The following is a 9,519-nucleotide window of genomic DNA, read 5'->3' on the forward strand; positions in this document are numbered from 1 at the left end:
TGACTTCGATGAAACATTTGCTCCTGTGGCTAGGCTTGAAGCCATACGCATACTACTGGCCTATGCAAATCATCATAACATACTTCTATATCAAATGGATATGAAAAGTGCCTTTCTCAATGGCAAGATTGAAGAAGAAGTGTATGTTGCATAACCACCTGGCTTTGAAAATCCAAAACATCCTGATATGGTATACAAGCTCAACAAGGCACTGTATGGCCTCAAACAAGCCCCTAGGGCCTGGTATGATACACTCAAGTACTTTCTGAAGAGCAAAGGCTTCATACCTGGTTCCCTGGATCCCACTCTTTTCACGAAGACATATGATGGTGAACTGTTTGTGTGCCAAATATATGTGGATGACATTATCTTCGGCTGCACCAATCAGAAGTATAGTGAAGAGTTTGGATATATGATTCAAGAGCAATATCAGATGTCCATGATGGGGGAGCTGAAGTTCTTCCTCGGTCTTCAAATACGGCAACAACACAACGACATCTTCATATCTCAAGAGAAATATCTTAAAGAGTTCCTAAAGAAGTTCGGTATGCAAGACTGCAAAGGCTTCACAACACCAATGCCAGCCAAACATCATCTGGGTCCTGACGACAATGGTAAAGAGTTCGATCAAAAGGTATACCGCTCCATGATTGGGTCATTGCTTTATTTATGTGCATCTAGGCCCGATATCATGCTTAGTGTTTGCATGTGTGCTCGATTTCAAGCGGCACCAAAGGAGTCGCATCACTTAGCTGTGAAGCGAATTCTTCGATATTTGGCTCACACCCCAACTCTAGGATTATGGTATCCAAAGGGCTCAGAGTTTGATTTGGTTGGATTTTCGGATGCTGATTATGCTGGTGACAAAGTTGATCGCAAATCTACATCAGGCACATGTCATTTTCTGGGACGATCACTTGTATGTTGGTCTTCAAAGAAGCAGAACTGTGTATCTCTCTCCACTTCTGAATCTGAATACATTGCTGCTGGATCTTGCTGCGCTCAGCTTCTGTGGATGAAGCAAACACTCAAGGATTATGGCATTCATCTGAAGCAAGTGCCACTTTACTGCGACAACGAAAGCGCCATCAAGATTGCCAACAACCCAGTTCAGCACTCGAAGACAAAGCACATTGAAATTCGCCATCACTTTCTCAGAGATCACGTTGTGAAGGAAGACATTGATATCATACACGTCAGCACTGAAGAGCAATTGGCAGATATCTTCACCAAGCCCTTGGATGAGAAGAGGTTTTGCAAGTTACGGTGTGAGCTAAATATCTTGGAATCCTCAAATGTCCTGTGATCAGGCACACATCCTAACACTTATGCATATTGATGACTTAGATGTGCAACACACAAAGTAAAGTATATCTTCAATCAATGAAGACATACATTCTAAGTGTGAATACATTAATGTGGAATTTGACTTCGGAGCGCCACGATAATTGTGCGTCGTGTCTGGGTCTAATACTTCCTATACGGTGGGTAACGCCACCACCAAACATTCCATTTTGAAGTGTTTCACTCATGGCATTACCTTGCAATATCTTCACATTTGGTTTGGCTTCGAACTCAACATGTCTTCATGATTAGCTTCACTATGTTGATTATATTTCTGTCCTCTACAGCATTCACTTATAGCTATGTCTTCTTGGTTGAATCTTTTGAACTAAGTGAATGTGATCGGACCCTAACCTCTCTATGCTTTCTATCTCAAACTCTATCTCTCCACGTCATATGCATTCTGTTGAAACTGTCGAATGTCTTCACTGTGTCCTTATCAGCCGAAGACATAGAGACAACCATAAAAGTCTGTTTTTAATGCTCATTCCTCCACATAAGATCCGGAGAAGCAGGAACGACCCCCCGACAATTTAGGCGTGCGTGGGACGTGGAACAAACCCCAATCTCCCTCTAACTGGCCACGCATGCCTCAAATGCGAACCGCCAGGGGCACCTGCATAATAGCATAGTGCCGCCTCTGAGTCTATAAATTCATACTTACCGCAGTCATTATCTCCTTCTTCCATCCTCGCACGAACCCTAGCGCCACCGCTAGCACTCGACGACGCCGGAGACGAAGCGCTTCGCTGCTGCAACCTCTCCAACGCCGTCCTCACGCCGACCGCGGACATCGTCCTCTCCGCCGTCGCCGTAGGTGTTTTCCGTCGCCAAGTTAGGGCACGGAGGACTGAACTGGTCGGCATCAACTTCCTTCCGTCTAGCAGTTGTAGTGTGGTAAATAAAACTTCTTTTTACAAGCTTCTTTTGATCTCACGGTTCTGTCACTTTCTACCATAAGAAGTTTCTCTTCACACTAGTTAGATCTCTCGCTGCATCTCATAACATGCCTAGTATATTCACTTATGCTTCATAAAGTAGTTAGATTCCTCACTTGTACTGATCTATGGGTTCGTACAAATCTGGAACCATCTTCTTATCTCTGAGTGAATGTCTTCGCACGATGAGGTCAATGTCTTCTAAACCGATTTATCTTCAAAATCTTCTGAGAATGCATATGACCTCTTCCCCTTCCCTCGCACCTTAATGCTGTCACAGGTACATGTCCGTGGGAGAATCCTTTGGTTCTCATAGTCTGCATTCATTTGCAGAGTACTTGCAGCATCACATCAACTCTCCTGAAGCCAGTTCTTGTTGGTCAAGCAAAAGGAAGCCTTTGAAGCCTTTGAACATCTTGAAGCCTTCCAAGTTAAGATTCATGGCTTCAGAAACAGCAGCAAGGAAGGGAGGCAGACAGCGACATGGTGGAACGTCCAAAGATCTGCCTGATGAATTGGCAGAGATGTACAAAACTGATCCTGAAGAAAGCTATGGTCAGCGCAAGACACGAATCCAATGGATTCAAAGATATTGGGCAGAGCAATGGTTTCAATACCGCTTCGTCACTCAGGAGTATGCCGAAAAGTGCGCCATCAAGAGACCATGGGGAGACGTATTATACAAAAATCTCGTACCCAGGTCCAGAGACGAAGCTATTGCTCAAGGCTTCTATCCATGCATGGTGAGAGGACCACAGCCAGCTGAAGCACATCCGTCATCACTTCTCTGGTGTCGCGATGACAATCTGTTCAAGCGCAACTTCCAATTTGCTCAGAACTCTGCAAAGCAAAACAAGAAGAAGCTGGGATTAGACTTCAACCCTGGTCCCTCTGAACCAAGGGCAGATGGCACACGCGACGCCGATCCCAATATCATCGGTCCGTATGCCAATCTTGCAGGCCTCATCACTCGCATTCTAGTCCAAGGGACTGCCGTGAACGACCCTCCAGCAGATACTGAGTCTGATGACGCCCCTGCAAAGCCAAAGCCAAAGCAGAAGAAGCCAAAAGCTTCAAAGCCAGCCGCTTCTCCCAAAATCTCAAGAGCGAAGCCATTGGCAACTGCACCTCCTGAAGCCAGTGTGCAGTCTGAAGACTTATCACGAGTCTCCAAGCCCCAAGAAGCCAAGAAGCCTCAGCCACACATAGGCAAAGAGCTCACAGCTGCTGCCATTCTGCGCTGCGAAACCATTGATCTATCAAGCGATGAAGATCTTGGAGATGACGCTCTTGAGCAGCTCATCAAGAGCAAGGAGGAGGCTGAAATCTTCAACAATCTGCCTCTGTTTGATGTCGCCGTCATCCACAACATCATCGATGAATGGTTTGCCTCACCGAACATCAGCTTCGACGATCTGCAGCTGCCCATAGGCCTCAGCGTTGCCTTTCAAGGCGCAATTGCTTCAGAACTTGCAATAGCCCAGCGCATTGTTGAACTAAAGCAGAAAATTGACTATGAAAAGGCTCAGTTCAAGAAGCACGTGGCCAAGCTCAGCGTGCAAGAAGTGAAAAACTTCAAGATCATGTTGCACGAGCTGAAAGAGAACTTTCTGAAGACGCGTGCCGAAGCTCAAGGCTCGCGAGAGCGCATGAAGACTCTGGCTGATCGCTGCGTGCAGGCCTACAATGAGGCCGAGAAGCGCAAGGCACTTGGGCGTCCGGGCATTGACCCCAGGATGGCCGCGAAGAAGAAAAAGAAGCCTGCTGTGCCTGAACCAGAAGCGCCAAGGTCAGAAACTGCTCCGATTGTCTTCCCCGCTGCAACGACCGGCTCGAAGCCAAAGAGTCGATCAACCGCCTCAGAGCTCAAGAAGACACGGACTGCAGTGGCTAAAGCTAGGAAGAGGAAACACTCTGAAGCCTCTCCTTCTGATCCCACAATCAAGAAGCGCAAGACCAAGAAATCTCGGGCTGCTCCCACAGAGCCCTGATAGTTGAACCCCTCTCCGTCCGCTATCCTGACGCAGATCGTCAGTTAACAGTGCATGAGCCTGCTTTCATAGAGGCTCCGCACGCTGAAGACATTCCAGCAGCCGACCCCAACACTGCTGAAGACATTGGTCTCCAAGACAATGTCCAAGGTCATGCAGCCCTTCCTCAGCTTGAGACAAGCAAACTGATCAGCATTGGTCGTCCATTGAGGCCAATCACAGAAGATGCATCGTGCGCAGATCGCCCATAGGAGGAAGATAATGAGCCCCAGCCCACTTGAACTCCACCGGCGCCTACATTCCGTAGGCTTCGCAAAGGGCCAAGGGCTCAGGCTGCTGACGACATTCCGGTTGCATCAGCCAAAGAGCATGCAGAAATACCACAAGATACAACTCCCCCGCACCAACAAGAAGCAGTTCTCCAGGAGAACGTGCCTGAGTTCGTCCCTCCAACTACACGTGTGGAGGTTGCAAATGTTGAAGCTGCCACAAACAACGCCGAAGCAAATGTGGAGCCCTCCCCAACAACAGCTTCATAAGACAATGAAGCTACTGCTCCTGAACCTTTTGTGCCTGAGTTTGCTGCGGGTCCCCAATTCAACTATCATGTTGCGCATAGGCCCCAGGTCGAGAAGCCGATCCCACGACTGCCAAGGTTCCCAGGTCCTGCATCAGCTCCTGGCTCCTTCAACATCAACGGCTTCAGGACAGACAACACGTTTTTCAACAGCTCCAAGAACCCTTATTCAAGGGAACGGATTGTATCAGATAGGTTCTGGAGCTATCAACAGCGCAGCTATTATTCATGCATCCTATACAACCAAGGCCGCATCTTTCCTCACAAGCGCCTTGAGGTTGAAGCTGTTGCTGGTCTGCCTGGTCTGGAAGAAGCCCTGGATTGCTTCAAGCAAGTGGGTATGCTGCCGTTCATCACCGATGAAGAGCACTGGAATGAAGAGCTTCTGCTTCAATTCTATGCCACCCTGCATATCAAAGGCTACAACAGAGATCCGAAGACATGGGTCCTGGAGTGGATGACCGGCAATGACCATCATGAAGCCAATGCTTTCGACATAATTGAGCTTACCGGCCTTCCCACTCCTGGCGAATTCTTTGAAGACGGCTGCCAACTCCATGCTGAAGCAATTGAGAGCATATTTCAGCGTCCTGAGCCAGATATGAGTCAGATGCTCTCAATGATGAAGCCATTGCCTCGTAATGCACCCTATCCAACTAGGTTCTTCGTTGAAGACTTAGAGTACCTCCCCAGAACAATATATCACATCATAAGGCGGACTCTCTGGCCCGTTAAGGGACACTCTCGATATGCAACGATTGAAAGTGCAATGAAGACTCTCATCTTCTGCATTCTTCATGGCAACATCTGCAGAAGCAATATATCCAGAGCCTGCCAAGCAACCATTAAGTCTTCAGAATGCAGAACACCAGAGCTTCACTCAAAATATTGAAGGTGTTGAAGCTCTCTCCCGAGTGTATCCAATGGCTGGCACCACACGTGCCCCTGCATCAACTGAAGCCACTAACAGCACAGCTAGAAAGAGACCCAAGAAGCGCGCTCGTGCACTCAATGACCGAGAGCTTCTTGTGGCTCTTCACCAAAAGCAAGATAGGCATCACGACTGGCTCAAGAGGCAGATGAGAAGCATCATGCAAGACGTCAATCGCATCAGAAATCTGGCAACCAAGAATGCATTTGTCGCACACGAGACCTGTCGCCGCACTTGGAAAGGCCTCACCATGATGTGCACTGAAGCTGAACTGCAAGAGGATGGCTTCAAAGAGAGATTCAAATTTGACTCCACGCCTCCAGGAAGAGCTGTGATGCGAAGCACACCATCACTTGAAGAGTCAGAGTTCTCTTCTTCTGCTGCCACCGTGTCTGCCCGGATTATTGAAGAAGAAGACGACGCGACATCATCTCCACCTGCTTCAACGCGCATCGAATCTGCACCAAGCTCATCTGCAGCACCACCAAACTCCACCGACCCTGCTGCGCCTGGGAACGAGTAGAAAACTCTATGTCTTCAAACCTTTTTGGTCATCACTGACAAAAGGGGGAGAAGCATATGATGTTTATAGTCTTCAAGCGGGTCACTATGGGCGGGTGCCTTCATATTTTGCTACATTTTGCTTCGTGCTTACAACTCCCGTTTTTGCTACATTTGCTTCATTGAGTTGTAACACTTAGCCCTGATGGTCGTCTGCTACCTGTTTGTCACTCCGTTTTGTGAAGGTAAATTCCGCATGTGCGACGATAAATTCCGCACTCATCTCATTCTGCAGACGTCCATTTTCCATTATGCATGTCATTATCTTCATATACTTTCACATGCATAGTGGATTGTCATCATAAGTTTAAGTGGATCTCCACAAGTACAACATGCCATGTGCATTTGCATCCAAGAAGCAAATTACTTATATGCACATCTTCAGGGGGAGCCCTTGCAACTTATGAAGACAATTCCTTTACAATTTCACAAATTATGTTCCCCGTTGAAAACTTCAACTAGTTTGTCATCAATCACCAAAAAGGGGGAGATTGTAAGTGCATCTAGTGCCACCCCTAGTTGGTTTTGGAGTATTGACGGCAAACCTAGTTGAGGGACTAATGTGTTTGTGAGAATTGCAGGATAACATAGGTAGAAGTCCCTCAATGATTCGGTTTCACTACCAGAGATGACCCCTAAAAATGTACGAAGACATTGAAGACAATGGTGCTTTATGAAGATATTCATATTGAAGACAATGACATGAGAAGACTCCCTATGAAGCTCATGGAACTCGAAGACTTAGATCCTTCGTAGTTTTATTTCATTTATGTTGTGTCATAGGAACCACCGTACTGTTAAGTGGGGTCCAAGAGAACCAGTCAGAATGACTGAAGTGATGCCTAATTCAAATCCTATGTCTCCGAGCGAAGACTATGTGAGCAAATCTTGTCCAGAGTCAGACAAGTCAGCTTTACTTGTCGCCCAAGAAAAGTTGCCATGTGAGTTCAAAATCCGACCGTTGGTACACGTGTCAGTTCCTTAGTGACCCAGGGTCATTTCGGACAAATCAGGTCGGGTTGCCAAGTGGCTATAAATAGCCCATCCCCACAACCATAAACGGTTGGCTGCTCAGATTTCAGTGCACGGCTTTTGTCGTTTGAGAGCAACCCACCTCGAAGCCTTTGAAAGAAAAATTCCTAGTGAGGAGAAAAGCCCTAACCACCCAGAGCCAGAGTAAATTGGGCATCACTTAAGTCTTCTTGTCTGTGTGATCTGAAGACTTATTACACTTGAGGACTGTGAATCCTCCAGACGGTTAGGCGTCGCGCTCAGAGCATCCAAGAGACATTGTGGATTGCCAGTGAACGAAGTCTGTGAAGGTTTGGGAGTCTACCTTGAAGACTTACCAGAGTGATTGGGCGAGGACTAAGTGACCTTAGCTCAAGGAGATTACGGTGAGGACTGGGTGTCCGGGACTGTGTGTCCTTTGGTTTAAATACCTAGCCGCTCCAACCAGACGTACAGTTGTCACAACAACTGGAACTGGTCGAACAAATCATTGTCTCCAACGAGTCATTGGTTTCATCTTCACTTCCTCTTCTTATTGTTACACATTGTGAAGCCATTGCATGCTTGCTTTATCTTTTGTCTTCACAACATGAATGTATGATCTGTTTGGCTTCATAACCTCTTCCTACCTGATCCTTATTACACTGAAGCTGTTTGTCACTGTGCTTTCACTCTATTGAATACATGACCATGGCTGGCCTAGTGTAATCTAACTTCCGCGGCATAGTAATAGGCATAATCTTCACTGTTTGTCTTCATAACTCCCACGTTTTGAAGACTTTCATAAAAATCGCCTATTCACCCCCCCTCTAGTCGATATAACACACTTTCACTTTGTTGTAAGTTGTTGCTTATATTAGTGTCATTCATTTCTGTTCTAATTAATGTGGAGCCGAGAATGAACATTTTTCTCTCTTTTTAGACTGCTAGATTGTACAAGTTGAACAATCTGCTCTAGTTTAAACAAGTTGGGATCCATCAATACAATAGGACTTAGTTTACGTTTCATCTTGCTTGTAATCAATATCCTCACTTCTAATTTACCTCAAGTTTACCGTTTACCGAAAGTTTCACATTACAAGAAGTTTCAAATTCTTATGTTGGTTTATGTTCTCTTTGTAGGTTATGAGATGTGCTGCTGGAGACATGCCGTTAGCAAACTGGAAGTGATGCAACCAAATCTAATCGGAAGCATGGCCTTCTTGTAGGTTTGCAAATAAGTGGAATTTGTAGTGTATAAGTAGTCGCTGGAGCTGTGATGGTGATCTTTCTTTTGACTGGCTATCGTTTGTTATAGATGACAATCTTTTAGTTGCTGCTTCAAATGATGTAACTGCAAGAAATGATGTATGATTGTACAGTGAAACAAATGTTGCTTTGATAGCAAAATTGAAAAAAACTGAATTGTTTCTCTGTTGTTCAGTCCTTTGAATTAGTGGGCTGAAAATATTGATGGGCTAGAAGAGGCCTTAGCCCAAACAATATTGGACAAATAAATGAAAGGAAAAACATCTTAAAAAATTTAAAAAATTAAATGGACCGCAGAAAGGCCGAGGCCCAGAAAAATGGAAGAAGCTCAGAAAAAAATGCCAAATTCTTGGGCCAGGCCCATGTACCTAGCAAAAATTAACAATATATATATATATATATATATGTATATATATATATATATATATATATATATATTAAAAAGGCTGAATTAATGGGCTCGGCCCATCTAAAGCACCGAAATGGACCGGGCCGATTCTAATTTTTGACCTTTTCAATTGGTCGCAATTGTGCCACGTCAGATTGCCACGTCGGATCCGACGTGGCCTGGGCAGATAGCCAGTGACCAAAACAAAAGGTCATGGGTTCAACGACCTTCTGTTTTGGTCGTAAACGTCTACGACCTTCTCACAGAGAAGGTCGTTAATTTCAGTTTACGACGGCCAGCTTTTGACCATCTATTTTTGGTCACAAAAAGGTCACAAAAGGAAAACTATGACCATTCAGTGACCAATAGTGGTGGTCATAAGTTGACATATTTCTTGTAGTGGGTGCATGCCGGCCGTTGGATATAAATCCAATGGTTGTGGCTGACACAATCATTTGTTGACCAAGTTGACAACGCCCTGCGTAGGCTTCGACCTATTGGCCCACATGTCACCCTGCAAAAATATGGCA

This window comes from Triticum dicoccoides, chromosome 5A (genome assembly GCF_002162155.2).
Source record: "Triticum dicoccoides isolate Atlit2015 ecotype Zavitan chromosome 5A, WEW_v2.0, whole genome shotgun sequence".
Taxonomy (NCBI): domain Eukaryota; kingdom Viridiplantae; phylum Streptophyta; class Magnoliopsida; order Poales; family Poaceae; genus Triticum; species Triticum dicoccoides.